The sequence below is a fragment of the Mustela nigripes genome, chromosome 9 (genome assembly GCF_022355385.1).
Source record: "Mustela nigripes isolate SB6536 chromosome 9, MUSNIG.SB6536, whole genome shotgun sequence".
NCBI classification, from domain to species: Eukaryota; Metazoa; Chordata; class Mammalia; order Carnivora; family Mustelidae; genus Mustela; species Mustela nigripes.
The window spans coordinates 48,188,386-48,209,671 of NC_081565.1; the positions used below are offsets into that span (position 1 = coordinate 48,188,386).

The window sequence follows — 21,286 nt, forward strand, 5'->3', positions numbered from 1 at the left end:
GAGCCGGATGTGGGAATTGATTCCAGGACCCTGGGATCATGACCTGAGCCAAAGGCAAATGCCTAACCTGCTGAGCCACCCAGGGACCCTGAAAGAATCAGATTCTGTTTTTTGTTGTGTTTTGTTTTTTAAATAAAAGTCAGATCTTTGCCCACCATGGGGCTTGAACTCATGACCCCAAGATCAAGTGTGTCACATGCTCCATCGACTGAGCCAACCAGGCACCTCTGTGTATTGATTTTTTGAAACTATTTTTAAAAGTTATCCATGTTATCTAAATAAGTTAAAAGCATTATTTATTTAATATGTTGAGGAGGTTATCATTCTTTCTGTGATCATTAGTCTGTAATCAAAAGAGGGATTAGTACTCTTTATTTAGAGTCTTCTAAATTCTTGACAATTTTTCAATTTTCTTTTAATTGTTTTACATTGTTCAGTTTGTCTTATAGTTTGCCAGATTGGTGATTAATTTTCCTTAAAGATTTTATTTGAGAGCAAGAGCATGTACACTAGCGGGGGTGGGGGGCAGAGGGAGGGGAGAAGCAGGCTTACCGTGGAGCAGGGAGCCTGATGCGGGGCTCTAGCCCAGGACTCTGAGATCCTGACCTGAGCCAAAGGCAGGTGCTTAACTAACTGGGCCACCCAGGTACCCCATGATTATTGATTTTTTTTTAAATTGTAAAATACACATAGTGTAAAATTTCATTTCCACTGTTGTGAAGTACGCAGTTCGGTGGCATTAAGCACATATACATTGTTGCATAACTTTGTCCACATCCATCTCCAGAACTTTTCCGTCTTCCCAAACTGAAGGTCTTTATGCAGGGAAACAATAACTCCCCTTTCCTTTCCCCCTGCTTCTCTTGGCAACCACCATTCTACTTTCTGTCTCTATGAATTTGACTTAATTGATTTGTTTTTATAATGTTTACCTTAACAAAACATTTATCCTTCTAAGGTGTGAGTGGAGGGTATGGTCTGGGGACAGGGAGGAAGATTTGATTTATAGGTATCAGATTAAATTTACTGCCTAGGGAATTAATAAGTAACCTTTACCTGTGTTGTGTATTTGATTTTTTTTTTTTTTTATCTGCAGGATTTGAACACTGGGAATATATGAATATTACTTGCCTTTAAAATGCTATGTCTTTGAAGAAAAGAAAATAAAGCTTTTAACTTTGAGTTATGGGCTTTGCTGATATTCATCTCTCTTAAATATATATATTTTTTCAATTTGGCTTTTCTTCAGATCATTTTACTTCCCATCTTGAATGTTTAGTCTATGACTCCTAGAGTTCAATGGGAATAATTCCTTGTTTTTTTTAGACAGCTAATGTCTTGATTTTTGACATAGATATGCCTCACATGCCACAAAATTGTTTTGAAATTAGTTTGATAAGAGTGAGATGTTCATAAATTATACCATTTGGGTTGTGGATATTTTGCCTGATAACTACATTACTGGTACAGACTGACCGTTTTCCTAGGTTGGGGGAATGCTTCTCTTTTTCATTGCACGAAGATGGAAGTTTTCCTGAATGATACTGATTAGGGAATATAAAGCAATTTTCTGGGTTTTGGGAAAGCATGGCTTGAGTTCAAAACTGGTTAGGTTGTTTGTCTTTTCAGGAGTGGCTGTAAGCTTCTCCAAAGGCAGGATGGTTCATTCATTTTGTAAACAATCGAGTGATACGTTGGCTATGAATAGAATTCCATTCCATTAGTGAAGGTCCTATGATTTTCCTAAACAGCAGCAAGTTTTTAGCCTTGGATAGACAGAGTTAAAGGTAACTAGAGACCACAGTTTCTCCCCTTCGTTCCTTACCTGTGGGAGACCAGGAGAGCAGCTGGAAGATGAGGCAGGGGACCTCATAGTACAAACTAGTTCTTTCTGGAAACTTTAAGCACCAGCTTCAGCATCTTATCAGCTAATGTCTTTTCTGCCATGATTTTAGGTAATAAGTCTAGACAAATATGGATCCACTCACACACATATGCCCCCCCCCTTGTTTTTCCTTGTTCTGATTCAGTAATTCTGTTTTAGAATCGCAGCATCAAACAGTCATTAGCCACGACACATTTCTATAACATTTCTCAAGTGAGGGTGGTTTTGTTGTCATTACAGAATGCCTAGTGAGTTCTTATTTACTCCAGATTCCTCTCTATTCCAGTCTTCTATTAATCAACAAATGCTGATACACAGAGACAGTGAAACTTCCGTTCCTTGCCTTTGGGGCATAAACCAGCTGGTGGAGGCCCTTAGACCTCCCCTGGAAGAGGGAGTGTGCAGGGCTCTCCTACAGTAATGACCGCTCTTCCTCCTGACAGTTCAAAGTTTCGTAAAGGTGGGCCGTGATCTAGCCCTTGAAGAATAAGTCAGAAGATTTATTGCCATGTACCTGATACCAATTTGCGTTGTAGGAGTGTGACGTTATTTTATTTTCAATTCTTTGCCAATCTTCTAGAAATACTGCCTTTTGAACCCCTCCCCCCCTTTTAAACTAGCGAGTTGGACTATCGTTTCATATATTTATTTACTACTCACTCCTTGGAGGGTTGCCAGTTAGCGGGCTTCCCCCATTTCTCTCATTTATTGTCATGACTGCTTTTTGTTCGTGTTAGCATATAGAAGACAGGATGTTTGTTGGAATTGTGGTAAAGGTATAGATTGATTTATGGGAAATTAACCTTTTTTTGTCATATTCCATCTTCCCTACCGAAGAGCATGCTGTAGTTTTTCGTTTATTCAGGTGTCCTAGCTCTCTCGATAAAGTGATAGAGCTTTATTTATGGGTAATATGTGTTTTGAGTTTGTTAAGTTTTTGTAGCTTTTGTAAATGGAGCCCTTTTGTTCCATTGTATTTCGGAAGTTGTTATTCCAGAATGTGATTATTGTACTCTGGAGAAAAGCTATATATATATTTTTTGTGTGTTACCTTGTTTCTGGAGATTCTTTTGATTCCAGTACTTTTTCAGTGAACTTTCTGTGTTTTTTCCAAATAGTAATTTTCTACAAGTTAATTACGTAGGATCATCTTTGTTTGTTATATTTATTATATGCGCTGGGGGTTTCAAAACAGTTTTTTTTTTTTTTTTTTTTTTTAAAGATTTATTTATTTTGACAGAGAGAAATCACAAGTAGACAGAGAGGCAGCCAGAGAGAGAGAGAGAGAGAGTAGCAAGCTCCCTGCTGAGCAGAGAGCCCGATGCGGGACTCGATCCCAGGACCCTGAGATCATGACCTGAGCCGAAGGCAGCGGCTTAATCCACTGAGCCACCCAGGCGCCCCTCAAAACAGTTTTGAATCATGCTGGCATTAGTGGTCATTCTTGTTGAATGCTACAAGAGTTCAGTGAAAATATTTTGGCAAACAAAAAAGGAGAGCTCAACACTTGAATAGAACTGATGACAGACAAAAATGCGTTTTAGGAAATGTATGATTAACTATGGCTTGTGTGTGAAGGAAGTGTTACTTTATGGCTGAGAATGATATGTACACTTGTGCAAGCGTCTACTATTATTTTATAATTATTTTGGCAATTGTGTATTGATGTGTTCTACAGATCTAGTGCACATTTTAGATCAGGTGAAATCTGTTTGCACAGCACAATTACAATTAATGATACTGATTTATTTGTCATTAAAAAATCTAAAAATACTGTCCTTATTTTTAAGTCCCACTCCAGGGGGAAATCATTGTTAAGTTTGTTGTTTACCCTTCTAGTCTTTTCTGTAGATATTTAATCACTCTGTGTACACACACTCACGTCTGCATGTGTTTATATATTCTTTCACAAAAACAGGATAATTTAGAGCAGAAAGTGTAGTAACTTCTTAGAAACTTAGCAGTAAAATATATTGTGCATCTCTTTTTATGTGATTGATGATTTTAAATGTCTTGGCTTAGTGTTCTGTACTACATTATTATGGTCGTAACATTTCATAGCTATTTTTGGAGCATATGAGAAATAAGCAGGTGAAAGTATATCACAGCAAATAACTTACTTGAGAATAGGAGGTATTGTTTAGGTTTCCTTATTTATATAAATCAACTGTTAGGAGCCAGTTTGTGAAAAACTGTCTTAAAATCATGTGTGAGATATATATTTCCCTAAGAGAATTTTACCAATTACAAGCAATTTAGATATGTAAAATCCAGTCATTAACTCAAGTCATAAATATGCTTTTTGCTTTAAAAATCTGATTAAGAAAAATACAGATTTTGTACCAGGGGTCTTACAAGTTTGATTCGTATTTTCAAAGACCTTTGCCATACTCCTTATCTTTTGAAAATATTTAACTGAGTTCAGGATGTGAGTGTGATTATATAATTATTGTTTTCTGGGTCATAGTGTTCTTATGTTCACAATTTGTTTTCAGAATATCATTAAATGTTTTGAATACTTGGGGTAAGTACCATACTAGGTCCTGGCAGTACTAAGCAGAATTAAAGGGGAAAAAAGGGGGGGGGGTTCTTTTTATAGATTTTATAGGTTACAGACTAGTAGGGGACCAGAGAAGCAGATTTCAAGTGCACTAAAATGTTGCTTATATATAGGATATGGAGGGGAGATTTATAATTTGGGGAGAGGGGCACTTATGAAGAAGATTCTGAATGGGGAAGACAGGAAAGAGAAGTACTTTGGGGATTGAGTTTTAAAAGATGAGTGAGTTTCTCCCAGGCAGGTGGGTAATTAGGAAAGTCTCACAGTGCTCTGAGGGCATAAAAGCCAAAAGAATAGAAATCTTTCTGGTTCTGTGAGCTGTAGGCAGTCAGGTGTGTCCATTGAGGAAGCATTATGCAATGGAGACCTTCCTCCAGCTCAGCAATACAGGGTCATGGTGGTAGAATGACTGTTCTGTGTTCGCAAACAAGAGTGGAAAGTTAAAGGAATAAGGTGGAGAGCATGGGGGAGAATGTATTAGAATTCTGCCATGATAGCTTCTTCATGAAAACTTCGAAGAGGCCTAAATGGAAAATACAGTGACACCAGAAGGAAAAGTTGAGGGCCCCTGGGAGGCTCAGTTAGTAAACGTCCGACTCTTGATTTCAGCTCAGGTCATGATCTCGGGGTTGTGGGAGGGAGCCCCACGTCAGGCTCTGCGCTCAGAGAGGCGTCTCCTTGCCGTAGGCTCTCTCTCTCCCTCTCGCTCTCCCCCCTCTCTAAAATAAATACCCCCCCAACCTTCCTTGATAAGATTTCTCCCAAAGATCAGTTGGCTGGATTGCCCTTTTGTGCACACCATCTTGAGCCAAATCTTTTATGATACGTTCATATGCCTGTGAATAATCAATCAACTACAATGATATTATTGTTGTGTTTCGTAGATGGTGAGATCTGCATTTTAATATCTTTGAAGCTGGGGATATGTCTGGTAGTAGGATTTTTTCTGGCTGTATTTTCTTCTTTGTGTGGCATACAATAATGTTGAATCTGTTTATGATCAATGGCATCTTACACTTGAAATACATTAATATTTCGCTGATTGTCATTTAAAAAATCATGTGTATTATTTTTAAATTAAGTTTTCTATTTTAATCTCCTTGTGGTTAATGTAGTGTTACATTAGTTTCAGGTGTGTAATACCATCTTCCAACAATCCTGTATTCCTCAGTGCTCACCATGATGAATGTACTCTTACTCCCCATCGCCTGTTTCACTCATCACTGCACCCACCCCACCTCTAGTAACCATCAATTTGTTCTCTTCTAGTTAAGAGTCTGTTACTTGGAATTGTGTCTCTCCCCCAAGCCACCTCTATTTATTTTGTTACTTAAATTCCACATAGGAGTGAAATCATATGGTACTTTCTCTGACTTATTTTGCATAACCTTATACTCTATAGTTCTATTCATGTAGTTGTAGATAATAAGGTTTCATTCTTTTTTTATGACTGAGTAGTATTCTGTTATATATACATGCCATATCTTTATCCATTCCTCTGTTGATGGACACTTGGGCTGCTTCCATAATTTGGCTGTTGTGAATAATGCTGCAGTAAGCACAAGTGTGCGTGTATTTCTTTGAATTTTTTTTTCAAATTTTTGGATAAATGTTGATTAGTACAATTAATGGATCATAGGGTTGTTCTATTTGTAACTTTTTGAGGAACCTCCATACTGTTTTCCACAGGGGCTGCATCAGTTTGCATTCCTACCAGCAGTGCACAAGGGTTCCTTTTCCTCCACATCCTTGATAACCCTTGTTTCTTGTGTTTTTGATTTTAATCCTTTTGACAGGTTTGAGGTGATAGCTCCTTGTAGTTTTGATTTGCATTTCCCTGATGACGAGTGATGTTGAGCATCTTTCCATGTGTCTTGGCCATCTGCGTATGTCTTCCTTGGAAAAATGTTTGTTCATGTCTTCTGCCTATTTTTTAATTGGAAATTGGATTTTTTGGGTTTTTTTTTTTGTCTTATATCCATTCTTTATATATTTTGGATACTAACCCTTTATTGGGTATGTAATTTGTAAATATCTTCTCTCATTCAGTAGGTTGTCTTTTAGTTTCGTTGGTTGTTTCCTTTGCTGTGCAGAAGCTTTTTATTTTGTTATTGTCCCAATAGTTTATTTTTGGTTTTGTTTCCCTTGCCTGAAGAGACATATCTAGAAAGATGTTGCTACAGCTGATGTCAGAAAAATTACCGCTATGCTCTCTCTAGGATTTTTATGGTTTCAGGTATCAGATTTTGGTCCTTAATCTACTTGAGCTTATTTTTATCTATGGTCTGAGAAAGTGGTCCAGTTTCATTCTTTTGCATGTAGCTATTTGTTCAGTTTTTCTAACACCATTTGTTGAAAAGACTATTTTTTCCCACTCAGTGTTCTTGCCTCCTTTGTCGAAGATTTATTGACCATATAATTATGGGTTTGTTTCTGGGTTTTCTGTTCTGTCCCATTGATCTATTTGTCCATTTTTGTGCTAGTCCCATACTGTTTTGATCACTGTAGTTTTGGAATAAAACTTGAAGTCTGGGATTGTGATACCTTCAGTTTTATATTTCTTTTTCAAGATTGCTGTGGCTATTTGAGGTCTTTTGTGTATGCATATGTATTTTCTTTTTTTTTTTTTTAAGATTTTATGTATTTATTTGACAGAGAGAAATTACAAGTACACTGAGAGGCAGGCAGAGAGAGAAGGAAGCAGGCTCCCTGCTGAGCAGAGAGCCCGATGCGGAACTCGATCCCAGGACCCTGAGATCATGACCCGAGCCGAAGGCAGCGGCCCAACCACTGAGCCACCCAGGCGCCCCTGCATATGTATTTTCTACTTTTAAAAATTGTGATTATCTGCAGTGATACATGAGTATCTGTGGTGGTATGTCACTGAACATTTCTGATCATTGCTGCAATACAGATTACAGAGTTTGGAACGGTCATTTTGCTTTTAGGGTCTGACATGATTTATGGTTGTTGCCCTCTAATTGTCTGTTTCTTTTTTTTTACAACTTTTTTTTGTGTCTGAGGAAGCCGTGACTGCTTGTCATTTGGCAGTTCCCATACTCAGCAGCTGAGTAGTCAGGTATAATAATTCTAAGATCAACAGAGACAATTGAAGGTGGGGTGAGGCAAGAGGGTAGGTCTGTTTTTTAGGTTTTAAACAGTCAAGAGGTGTAATATAATGTGTTAAACACAATTAGTATTGGAAACAATAGGAATAAGTAAATGGCAAGGACAGATGTTTGGTGTCCCCCATTATGAGAGGGGTTTATTACCTGAGAAATAAATGCACAGTCATTGGAATTCCTCTCGGATAAAAAAAATAAAATGAAACCACTCCTTTAATGCCTCTTATACTAATTATCTTCTTAGTCAATAAGCATTCTCCTCTTTGGGACTTAACAGAGCTCTCTGTAGTTTTATGATAATCTATTGTTAAACCTCCTGACTGGTAATAGGTAAGGAATTCCTAATGTTCATATACCACCTCTTAAATTCAGCAGTGACTAAGATAGGGAAATAGAGGATGTTATGATAGAGAGTCTAGATTTCTTAGGTTGGTCAATAAAGGTCTAAACAGGCATCTAGAGGAATCTGTAGAATTGGTTAAACTGGACAGGATAAGAGAAGACTGAATTTGGAGTACGTTTCTTCAACACATGTAGGTTGGAGGTTTTAGATGTCAGAGGCTTTTAGCCTCTGGAAGCGGGATGTCCTCAGCTGTAAATGGTGAAGAGTTGGGAGAGGCCAATACTGTATTGTCAAGGTAATAAGGTAAAATTAGGAACTGAAATTTCAAAAGGCATTGTTTAATAAAATCTTTTGCATTCATGTGTCCTCTCTTACATATTAAGGGCGTTGTTTTCTTGTTTGCACAATAAAGTGGAGACCTACTCGTTGGAACTTGTCTAATTCAAAGTTAGTACTGAAATTTCTAAGGAAAAAAATATCCAGAATAGTACAAAGTTGTATGTCGTCCAAAACTAGAGTAAAAATGGACATATAATTCCTTGATGTGGAAATGAAAAGATCTCGAAATATGTGAATCCTAATATATGATTGACAATAGCCTAAAATGATGAAATGAGAATAAGCTGCAGCAGGAGGGACTTAGTTGAGAAGTAAGTAGCTATTTCCTGAAATACGGAACTCTAGAAATGATGCCAGTTGAGGAAGGCATTTAAAAAGGCCTTCTCTGCATAATTTTAAGAAGCCATTAAGTTCTTATTTATTTGGATTGGCTTTAAGGTGTGGTCATCTTGAATTAGAGAGAGGTGTTTTGAATGACTTCCTTGTTCCTTCTGGCCCTAGAGTTGAATACACTTTTGAATGACAGTTTGCCAGTTTGATTCTAGTGGTGAAATTGTAGGAAAGTTAACCAGATGAGGCTGTGAAAGAACATGTGGTGAGGATTTGGCTCACCACAGTTATTTTAATGGACAGCCAACTCTTTCCCCATACCAGTGGCTCTGTAGTATCCATAATCTCTTTTTTTGAATCATGTCCTCATGTGAGTAATAACCCTTTAAATCATTTCCTTTTGTGTTTCTGTCCTTTAACTGAGTAGAAAACCTTCCATCACCCTGGCAGTGACAGGAAGACGTCAAGACCTGGTTCTCTGAAGTTGTCACTACTTGGTGACCACAGTGTGATCTGGCCCAAATCAGTGACAATGCACATTTTTTAGTGCTAAGGAAGGAACTTTTCTTTTGTTTGACTGAAGGAAAAAAATTCTGCTTTAGCTCTTCAGACAGTCTTGACTTTGCTAAGTAGCTTGTAGCCTTTTTGAAGTAAAAGTGAAGTAACTGAATTTTCTCCAGTGCTCCATGACTAGGAAGTGGGAGGAATTCTTAACTGGCAATATGTTGTTGAAAGAAGGATCTACAGGATGTTGAGCTGGGGTGGGCGGTGGTGGGAGTGGGTAGAGAGCAATTTGATTCCTACTCGCCGTAGGCATCTCACAGTGACATCAGGGATGGCAAAATCAGGTAATGGTGGAATGAGAGGCTATTCCTCAGGTATCTCAAATTAAATTGTTGCAGGTCCGAGGTCTTTCAGATTCCTGAGGAAAATAGGAAAATGGCTGTTGTGACACCAGTTGGGGAATTAAATCAAGAAGTGCCCAAGAGTCTGAGATGGAAATTTAGCCGATTTCGCTGTTTCAGCTGTGTGACTGAAATACATAGTTTCCCCATTAGGAAAAATATATGGATATTCCATTTCCTCAGAATTGCCCTTTGAGAGTTCATCAAGGAAAGCTTGGTGTTCAGTAGCAGGTGACTGGCAATAGTTTGCTCCTTCTGATTCTCTTCTTCCTTTAGGTTCTTGAATCACAAGTAAGTTTTTACCAATAATACTTTTCAAGGCTTACCTTTAGGAATATCTATTAAATACCTCTTCTGAAACCCACTGTGATCTTGTGTGAGTGTGTGTGTGTGTGTGTGTGTGTGTGTGTGTGTGTGTTACCCCTGCACCTTGCCACTGCTGCTGACACTATAATCATTTATTTACAAGCCTGTTCTTCAAACAGAGTCATCTGCTCTGGCTGTCTTTGTATTTGTAGCACCTAGCACTTAATAAATAGGCGGTTAGTAGAGAACTTATTGAGCATCTGCTGTCTACACATCACTACATGAGGCATTCTGAGATCTTAAATGGGTTCTTATTTCTAGAAGGGTAGGAAGGTTTATCCAGTGATTTAGTGCATGAATCCTTTGTGAATTAAGCAGTCATCTTTCTGATTCCATTGGGCTAGCTTTGTGCAGTGGCAGTATCGCAGCCAATGAGGTTTATCTGAGGTGCAATTATTGCTAGTTGATTCTGTTGGGCTGTACTGAAATGCACTTGTGTCTTAAAGAGTCAAATGGCCCTGAAGTGCCCAGCCCACAGGGTGAGGCTGCCTCGCCAACATAGAGGAAAAGGAATCCTGACCCTCTTGGCAGAGGCAGGTCAGCAGTAGACTGGCTCTGTCATTCCACCATTGTGGAGTTTCCAGATGGAAATTTGTCTTTGCTCAAGTCAACCTGGCGATTACTCAAGTGGTTCAGTTTGCATGGAGGGAAACTTCCAGAACTGGAAGCACTAAGATGAAAGGCAAGGAGCCAGGAGTGAAAGCAGTGGAGGCCTTGTCCCGGGGTAGTGGAGGCGTCGTTTCCCATGCTTATGTATTTCTGGGTCCCCTTTCTTTGAAGACGTAGGAAGGATTAAAATGGAAAGGCCCCAGTATGCCCCAACAACAGGTTTGTGGCCTATGATTTGGCTGTCATGGAAGCAGCAACAGTTGTTTGTGCTAACTTATGATTTTATTTTAGCTCTCATATTTTTTCATCTACATTTTGCTTGCTTTGTTGTCTTAAATCTACTTTCCAAAGACGGAGGCAGGGGGAGAGAAGATCCAGGGTTTGGCAAAGGAAGGGAGCAGATAAAATACCTTTTGTATTTGTAGAAAGGACTGCACCTTGTTACAGGCTGCGATATTTTCACATTTTATGTTTTCAGGACACCGGAAGCTTAACTCAGTACTGCGGAAGTATTGTGTCACAGTGATAGGCTTTAGATAATTTCTACTTATATTTGCACATAATTTATCCTGTGTATTGTAGGTATTACAGCACTGTTCAAAGTTATGGGAATTAAACCATTGTGGTACATTATTTCTCTGAAAAATATTTCACAAATTTATTCAAATTTGGTTCTGTCCACAGATGAATATTGTTATCTCTGTGACATTTCAGATGTGGATTTTGATAACTGTGTACTTCCAATGCCTTTACCTTTCAAAACAGTGTTATTCACAGCATCCCCAGAAAGCAAGCTAGGACAGATTACTACCCAAGTCAAGCTAAGGAAACTGAGTCACAGAAAAGTTGTGACATAGCCTGAAATGTCATACTTATTCAGTTAGGGCGACGCAGAACTTTAAACCGAAGTACCTGACTTCTCTAAGCTTTATTCCTCTTGCTCTCTCTGAACTGCTAGCTTTGAGTCAAATAGGTTAACTCTTCCCAGGGGAAGGTCTCAGCTAATTTGAAAACCTTCTGGTTTCTTTTTCAGGATTTGTTTGAGGCAGGGACAGGGGATCATCTGTATTCCCTCTTGTAAAATACAACAACAATAATAATAATGATGATGTTACAGGAAAAAAAGCTCTTTTGTAGATGTAAAGAGACACCAACAGCAGTAACAACATAAAAAGCAAATGAATTAGGGAATAGTTGTGCTTAAAATCACCCTTCACAGTAATTGCCTTGGGGTGTAAGTACAAAGTTAAAAACTTTCATAAGAAACTTAAAAGCATATAAAGAGCCAGCAACTCCCTCCCCCCAACCTCCCCAAACAGCCAACAGCATTATGTCATATTAGAATATTAAATTTACGGAGGAAACCATTTTAAGCAGTTTCTTCCAGATGAGCCATCCCCCCCACCCCCACCCCCTCAGTAATTAAAGAGATCCCTCATGTTAGGAGTAACAGAGAAAACAAATTCAGGCCCTGCCAGATGAGGGCAGACCAGGATCTCTTTAATCCAGAGTCTTCAAATCCAAACCGTCATGAGGTGCTGTCAATCTCTTCCTTCATAGTCTCTGAAGTTCATTGGCACAGCTGTTGTTCCCCTCGGAGCCCTCTGTGGAGCGTGGGTTCAGAGTTCCTAGAGATGGGACTGTGCCTCTGCAGAAGCCAGCCCTCCCCCCTTCCCTCCAGGTGCTTGCACAAACACAGCCTTATTTCTAAGTGCAACTAGACTGTGAAGTAAGTAGGAGTCACTCGCCACACAGGAGGAGAGCTGAGAGATTAAAGTGACTTGCCCCCGTCATAGCTATTACGTGGTGGATTTAGAATGGACACCTGGTCGTCTTATTCCCGGAGTTGTGTCTTAACTGCAGTGAAAGTTTGAGGCGGAAGGGAAGCCGAGGTCACTCTGATCCTAGACTGGTAGGGCTTCGTGAGACCATGATGGGTAGTTGGAGATGTCCCTTGACAGAGTACGGTGTCACACCCCGCAGTTCACCAGCCATAATTCTGCATCCTATTTCTGGCGCTTACTTTCAAGAGGTGTGTGTCTGTCAGTGGGCCGATGGTTATTGAGCACCTGTTCTGTGTTGGGTATGGTGCTCGGCCCCGAGTCCTGTGCTTTCACAGAACCCACCTCCCCTCTCCTCTGCGCACCTGTTCAGTGAGAGCCAGCACTGTTTATAGAGCCCTGCAGGCACGGCCAAGTACATCACGTTAACTTCAGTTCACATATATGAGCTAGAGGCGTGAGGGGCTGCCCCCGAGTGCATTGCTACCAGTGTGGAGGGAATGCCAGATCTCCAGCAGGCTGCTGGAACCACAGCCATATTCACTCAGCTCTGGGGCAGGGCTGAGGGTGTCCTTGTATTTGAGCAAGGCTGTGTTTCTCTGGATCCAGCCCGGATGATGACTGGACTTCTTCCTTGGGCAGTTGTAAATAGGGGATAAAGTTGACAAAGGCTAGAACAGAAGCACTCCCTCTGCTACCCACTTAAAACAAAACAAAAACAAAAAACCAACAACAACAAATTGTAACTGTTTTACAGGTTAGTAATCTATGAAACATACAGTCAGAGAAAATATTCCTTTTTCTTTGGGATTTTCTTTGTAGCTTTTCTATCCCCATGATTGCTCATCTCATTTTAGGGTAAAAGTGAGCTTGGAGATACAACGCACGACACTGGGATTCGTTCCTCTCAGCGCATCATTGAATGGGACGGCGGAGGCTGGAAGACACCAGCTCCAGCCCTCATTTTATAGAAGGAACTGAGTCCTGGGGAGAAAGGATGTTGCTCTGCTTGGACCTTGGGTCCCAGAGCAGGGAAGAGAGGGGGCGTTTCAGAGGGGTTTCTCCTGTCCTCTTTTATCTTCCTTTATGCTCAGGTTGGTGGTCAGCTTCAGTTCTGGGGGTGGCTTCCATGTTGGAGAGGTCTGCTTTCAAAGACTTTAACTGGGTCTGTGAGACTACATCAGGGTCTGTAGCCCACTGCCTTTGTAACCCAGAACCTCTGTTTCCCATTCTCTCTCAAATACTACTTTAAAACAAACGAAAAAAACAAAACAAAACAAAACAAAAACAAAGCATAAGCACCTTGTGAGTTGATTGCCTGAAAGAGAAAAAAAAAAGGCTTTGAGATTTCCTATGATGACTGATGGAACAAACCTTGAAGTCAACACATTAGACTTTTTCATTTTTGTTCCAGTTTTCTCCTCACAAATAGAAGAATTTAATAAGAAAGGAACCCATGGTTCCAAAACAAATAGGGTCTAAGTCCAAGACATCTAAAGCTTGTGTGGAATCCCTCCGGCATTTATTCCACTAGGCCCCAGGGAAGGGAGGAGACAAAAGTCCATATCCCTGTTGTAGTCAGAGTTGGTTCAATTAAAGGTGAAACTGTCTGTCAGACTATTTATAGCATGTTTATAACATGATGGAAAAAACAAAAGACCATAGGTTTTGAAGCCCGGCCTTTATTCACAGATAGTAAAGACTTTTTGTTTTAAAGGATAGATTCCCTAACATGCTCTATAGTAATTGGTAAGAATTTAAACCATGATATGTTAGCTAATTTGGTAATTGTTATCCTATTCATTATTAACAATTTGTGTTTCATGTTGAGAAGTTAAGGAAATGTCAGTCTTTTTTTTTTTTTTTTAATTTATTTTATTTATTTGACAGAGATAGACACAGTGAGAGAGGGAACACAAGCAGGGGGAGTGGGAGAGAGAGAAGCAGGCTTCCCTTCAAGCAGAGAGCTGGATGCGGGGCTCGATCCCAGGACCCCGGGATTATGACCTGAGCCGAAGGCAGACGTTTAACTATTGAGCCACCCAGATACCCCAAGGAAATGTCAGTCTTTACGATGAAGACATGACTAATTTTTAGATAGAAATAGAGGGGCTTCAGGATATTGTCTTAGAATGTAAAATATTTTTCATTTTAAATACTTAGAAAATTGGGTTTCATTGGCATTTCTAAGGAATTTCAACCAGGTAGGATATGATTAATAGAGCTTCCAATATAATTCTGTGAACTTTTCATTGAATTCTTGCTTTATAGCTATATATTATCACTTATTCTAGCCCCCATCTCCTTGCTTTTGAATTAAGGTACCATCACTTTATTTTAAAGGTATAAATTCATTGGGGGTTTTGGGGATACTATTTTACAAGTGACTGCTGCTATAACTTATATTTGCATAATAAAGGAGGAATGAGGTATGCTGAAGTCTACAAAGAAACTTTGCTACATGACGTATTTGACTCTGAGATTCATTCATCAAAGTAAAGTTGCTGTCTTGAGGGCTCTGGGTGGAGGGTGGGGTGAGCCTGGTGGTGGGTATTACGGAGGGCACGTATTGCGTGAAGCATTGGGTGTGGTGCATAAAGGATGAATTTTGGAACACTGATAAAAATAAATAAATAAAAGTAGAAATAAAAAAAAAAGTATTTCTCTGATTTGGGTCTTTCTAGCTTGTTTAGAAAACAAACCCACCGACTTGCCTTTTTAGTTCTCCTAGAGAAGATGGCACAAAACCATGAGAGTGTATAGCAGTTTTCCCTTCTGTTTTGTTAGCCTTATTTATCACGAGGCCTTTTATCCAGAAATGTCTTCCCCAAATAGCAGCATTTAATGTTGGAATAGTCATTTCCTAACTGTTTTTGGAATACTTAGGAAATTTTTTAGGTAGCATTCTCTTACTTGCTATTTAGGAAAATAAGCACTAGCGAAATGTGTAGTTTGCTCCAGTAGGACAGTTTTGTTGCTAACTGAAATAACACTCTGACTGATCACTTTACTGGTATGGCTGTCTTCATCCCATCAAAATCAAGTATCTATATTTTGGAGAAGGACTCAATTTTGGTGGATTGGTAGCCTTCATATTTAGGTCATACCAAATTCCTGGAAAATATAGGTAATGTAAATCAAAGTAATGAAAGTCAAGTGTGATTTTGTCATAAAGCTAAAATGAAAATGGTGGCTTCCATTCCTGACTCAAGGACTTTTTTTTTTTTTTAAAGATTTTATTTATTTATTTGACAGAGAGAGATCACAAGTAGGCAGAAAGGCAGGCAGAGAGAGAGAGAGAGAGAGAGAGGAGGAAGCAGGCTCCCTGCTGATGTGGGACTCCATCCCAGGATCCTGAGATCATGACCTGAGCCGAAGGCAGCGGCTTAACCCACTGAGCCACCCAGGCGCCCCTGACTCAAGGACTTTGAGCCAGGTTTTTGTTTTTGTTTTTAAATAAATGAGCCAAGCACCATATTTGATCAACTGTAAATGGTGTATTTCTGATCCTGTTGGATTGTCTTTAATATGCACGACTCATTTTAATATAGCAGTCTAATAGTAGCAGGTTGTATGAAATTGTTTAAAATACATTAACACATTCTTGCATATTTCTTAACCAGAGACCATTTGTGCTTTTTTAATACAACAGTTCAGAATTTGAAATTATACCATCAAGTTAATAAAATGCAGGCTTGTTTCTAGGAGGGGAGATTTGATGTGAATCTCTGTAAAAATTTGTAAAGAGTTAGTGGTATGTGATGTTGCTTTTTAAAGGTAGATTACTGAGGAATATCTGTTTAGCTGCACTCTTTCACATTATAAAAAGTTACTGTAGAAAACATAGCCATTACCAATCAAATAGTTGGCATTTCTGCTGTGTTTGAATTTTTGCTTTCTAGACTGCCTTCCCATCAGCACAAATAACTTCACCTTGAGCCTTAAGGTTGTATAAATCACACCGACCTTTAAAATGCATGAATCAACTCTTAAGGCAATGGATTCTTCATTCTTTCTGTTCCTTTTCTCTTGCCATTGCTTTATAATGTCAAGTAGCCTTAAAGCTTTGGCTTGATAAGTGGACATTATAATAGGCTCATAGTCTTTTGGTGAATTCATAGAATCAAGTTATTCTAGGTCAGCCACAAGTCTTGGGTATTGACTTATGACAATAAAGTCCTCCATTGGCAAGAACACTGTTCTCAGCACCTATCAACTATTTGAAAATATTCAACGAGTCCAGATGGGATTTAGAATCGAAATATTTAGAAGATTTTCTTGCAAATGCGTATGTTTATTTAAAGTGCTTTTCATGGTCGCTGCCTTCAGAATCCCTTTACAAGCTGTGGAAGAAAATTGCTTTCAATAAATTAGAGTCCTAGGACATATATTTGGTCTGCTTTGATTCCCTTTTTGGTCAAAGTGCTTGTAGGGCACTATCTTCTTGAGCTAACAACTAGATCAGAGAGGAGGCTGGCTGTATGTAGGATGAATTGGAATCAGGATGGCATAGAAGCTAAGATGTGATGCTCAGGGTCTTTGCTGAATGAAGGCAGAAGCTTTGAGGGGTAGACTGAGGCTTGTAGCATATGAGTGAGGACATTCATGCACAGGAACAGACTGACAAGTTACAGCAGGTCTGTTTATAAGCAAGGACTTGACAAATAATTGACTTAGTATACTAAATATTACTTGTGGGCCAGCTAGTCGTTGAAAATGAAAGTACTCACAACTGCATTTGGACTTTAATATCTACTGAAAGCTAATTGTTAAGGTGTTCTAGTCTTCTAAATTTAGCTAGCATTTACATAATAACAGATGCAAGCTCTTTATCACTCCTCCAAACCCCCTCCTCCAGTGTACTCACTCACTCAACCCATTTATTTAAGTAGGTTGTTATAAAAGTTTCTGTGTGGTCTGGAGTTTAAGTTACTGAAGAATCTTTTGTTTCTAATCAGTCTAATAATTAAAAAGAGTTATAGAAATAATGTCAGGGTCCTCAGAAATGATATATTGCAAGTCTGGGAGCCAAGAGACAGAAAAAGATACTCCCGGCCAACACTTACAAATCAGAAGCAGCTGCAGCAAGGTCAGAGTCCCCGTGTGTCAAGGGGCTGGTTATTTTATCATCAGTGAAAGAAATCGACTTTGTTCCATGTCTCTAGGCATTTGACACTTCTATTGGGCATCATCTCTAGCCTTCTAGGAACAGACGTCAAGAATGTGGTACAATAAATTCTACTTACGCAATGACTAGAAAGTACAGTAGTAATTTGCAAGTTGCACAATAATTATTTATGTATTGTGCTTCATCGTTGTACATGGGCCAGGCTTTGAGTCTGTTACTGTTATAGAGCCTGAAGCTACTTTGCTCTTTGAATTTATTAGCACAGTTGGGTTTTTTGGCCTTTTTTTTTTTTTTTTTAAAGGATTATGGTTTTCATAGCAGTGACATTATGGGATTGCTGTGTTCTTGACATTTCTTATGGGAAAAGTTTGCATATTATCTGGTGGATTATGCTTGAATTTTGGATCCAGTTCCTTCCTATTCCTTGCCGACCAATGAAAAGCAACTTGTTTAGCCTCTGATGTTTAGAAAGTTCTTCTGTGACCATGTCCATATTTTCCTGGCAGGGTCTGCTTGAGCAGTAAACAGATGTACCTTTTGTGCTATTATCACATGAAGAGCCATAAGCTTACTCTAGAGCATTTTATTTGTTTTATTGTTCATTCTGTTTTTTTTTTTTCTTTTTCCAAATACAGTTGGTGAAACTAGGTGTTACAACAATTTCTGTATTATTAAAATAGTGTTAGAAAAAATTTGGGGGGGGGAGCAATTGTATACATACATTCCTTCAGTCCTTTCAAAAATAGTGATGTCTTAGAAAATGGTGGAATTTATGGGTTGAAGGAGGTACCTTACCCAGTTGGTGGAGGAAGAAACAGCTTGTTAACTGAAGCAATGAAAAAAAACTGAATCCCAGAAAGAGCCACTCTGCTTGGATGAGGATTAGTATATGAGAGCATCTCTAGGGCCGCAGCTCTCACACTTAAGCAGGCATCAGAATCGCCTGAAAGATTTGGGATAACAGATTGTTGGGGCTTACCTACCCTAGTGTTTCTGCTTCAAGAGGACTGGGGTAGGGACGGAGAATTGGCATTTCTCATGAGTTGCCCAGGTGATGTCTCACATGGCTGATCCAAGGACAACGGCTCTAGTAAAATTAAACTAATGGAGTCTTAGCTATGGTTTTGATTTTTTTTCTCCTTTCTTCTTCTTCCCCCTCCCCTCCATCCTCTCCTTTCTCCTCCCTTCATCCCCGTATCCCTCCTCTCCTCCTTTCCCTCCCTCCCTCCCACCTCTCTTCCTCCTCCTCCTCCTCCTCTTCCTCCTCCTCCTTCTGTTTCAGTGGTAGTAACACCACAGAGAAGGGACAGAATTAAACTTTGTTAGTGAGGGTGTCTGACTTTTGGTTGACTAGAAGAAGATTGAATTGTCATTAAGTTGCTGAACTCATATTAAGGAAATATTATGTTTAGAACTTATTTCTAAATTTGGTTTACTTTGTATTATAGATTATAAATGGTTATTCTTTTAACAAGAACTGCTATCTTCAAAACATGCATGTGGTTTCGCTATGGTTAGTTTAACCATAGATGTTTGTTCCATCCAGAAAATGAACTATTGCTACTAGATGGGGCACTTTGATTTAATGGTACAACCTGGGGATAGGTGGGGAAAGGGGCTTAGTTTTTAGTTGGGCTCTAAAATATCTGGATCCAAAAATACCTAACTATGATTTCTTTGAGGGTAAGTGTTTATTTTATTCATGCTTGTATTTTTAGTCCTGGTGTGTAATAAGCACAATGTTTGTGAGTGACTAGCACTGTACTTGTTTTGCAGATAATTAGGTAGTGATGCTGGGTATCACAGAAGATTAACCTACCCCACAAAAATCCATTAGTGACTTGAAAAATTTGCTTACTAGCTTATTAATATAGTTTATGTTACCTCAAGAAATATAAGGCAAATGAAAATCCTAATAGAATTGAAAAATATTAGGGTTTTTAATATCAACACAAATCTCTAGAAACATACATGTTGGTAGCCATAACACATTATCTAAATGAAGCTGGGATTAAAAGCCATGGAGTGAGGACAGAAGTGTTAAACTGAAATACAAAGTCCTAGTAAACCGTATTTGTCAAAGAAACTTACAAATTTAGATTGTTAATTTAATCTTAATAGTTTAGCAGAATCGTGTTATCCTAATCTTTTTTCCGCAGTCTTCATTTTCCTTTCTTTATTGGTAATGGGGCATAGTATCCACATCCCTAAGACTCCTATATCTGTAAAATGGTGGGAGGTGTTCTTAAGGGTGGGGACGATGTTTTTAATGTCTTAACACCTACCTCTTGGTTAGTCAGAAATTTTGGCTAAATGGCATCTTTTCTTTGACTCCATTTAGTGGAAGTATGCATAACTGTTGGCAAAATAGTCATGTGTTAAGACTAATGTTTGGTAGGAATTTAGCATTTAGAAAATGATTTTCTTGTAACATACCTAAAATACTACCCTGGATGTGCACGATGCTTTCTGTTATTTTAGGGATAGAAGAATCTGGGGTAGAAAGAAGTTATGTAACACGCCTAAAGTTAGTCACTTGAGCTAGGAAATGTCAGAGCCAGGCAGAGAACACAGATTTGCTAGCTCTAAATCTGGTTTCTCTTACAGAACTCAACTATGAACATACTGGTTCCCCACCCATTGGACAATGTGTATAGTGGAAGGTATACATAAGTGATACCAGTTTTCCTTGACTTTCAAATATTTCAAAGTCTAGAAATCTTGCTCTTCTCTGAATTTCTCTGAACTTCATTCAGCATCACCTTCTTGTTTTAAACAATTTTTTATTAGAGTAAGAATTTTCGTTTTTGGGTTTTTTTTTTGGGGGGGGGAGGGAGGTGGAAAAATGAGAAGACAAATAATAAGCGCAAAGAAGAAAGTAACTTTTCATCCAAGCATTCAGCACAGAGTGCTGGGCACAGAAGCCATTAATAAGTATCTATTGATTGAATGCCAGGAATTAGCTCCCTGACCTCTGGGTAAATTGCTTAAGTTGTCATATTCCATCTGTAAAAACCGGGTGGCTGGCAGGGATCTTGGGCTACTTATTTCCTTATGTTATGGATTTATGTGACATCAGCGATCTTTCAGGGACTTGGTGAAAGGTGTTAAATAAATCATACCTTTATTATTATCTCTAAGGAGGACATTATTTGAAATTTGCTGTCTTTAAATATCTTACTGCTCCTTATCCTAAGGAGGAAAGAAAATGACTTCTTTGGAGTATATGGTACATGTTTATCTGGAGGGGTAACAGTATGTATGAGAGCGGTTGTATTTATTTATAAATAAATTATCATTATGAAACACTTAAAAACTTCTTCCTGTGATATTTCAAGTTATATTGTTTAGTTTCCGCCCTCCCTGACCCCAGACTACGGTCAAATGGACTCAGAGTTTCTCAGCATTTCTTCATGAAAATAGAATTACAAGGAAAAGGAATTACTAAAGTAGGAAAAGCTTGCTTGATTTCTTTGTAGTCTTTTTCTGGTTGATTGTGTTTGCTCCATGGGCATGATACAAACATGTATTAATTCACACAGTTTACTTAGTTCACTTAGATGCTATCCTAATTAGATGTTATTGTCCAAAAAATTTGACCATATGGAAGAGAAACTAAATTAGACAGTGGGTTTTCTACATATAGGATATGAAAGCACATGAGGAGAATGACTTTTATAAAACACAGATGTACCTGTTGTCTTTTTTTTAAATTGAGATTTTATTTATTTATTTGACAGGGAGAGACACAGGGAGATAGGGAATACAAGCAGGGAGAGTAGGAGAGGGAGAAGCAGGCTCCCCACCGAGCAGGGAGCCCGATGCCATGTGATGTGATGTGGGACTCGATCCCAGTACCCTGGGATCATGACTTGAGCTGAAGGCAGATGCTTAACAACTGAGCTACCCAGGCAT

At 38.9% G+C, this 21,286-nt stretch overlaps 1 protein-coding gene and 1 pseudogene across 2 annotated transcripts in view; both read left to right on the top strand.

Annotated features, from left to right (window-relative positions):
* The window catches only part of MLLT3 (MLLT3 super elongation complex subunit), a 277,576-nt gene that overhangs the window by 121,937 nt on the left and 134,353 nt on the right, over positions 1-21,286 (top strand). The gene's annotated exons all lie outside the window — the stretch shown is intronic.
* LOC132025300 (U4 spliceosomal RNA) lies at positions 10,196-10,261 on the top strand (annotated as a pseudogene).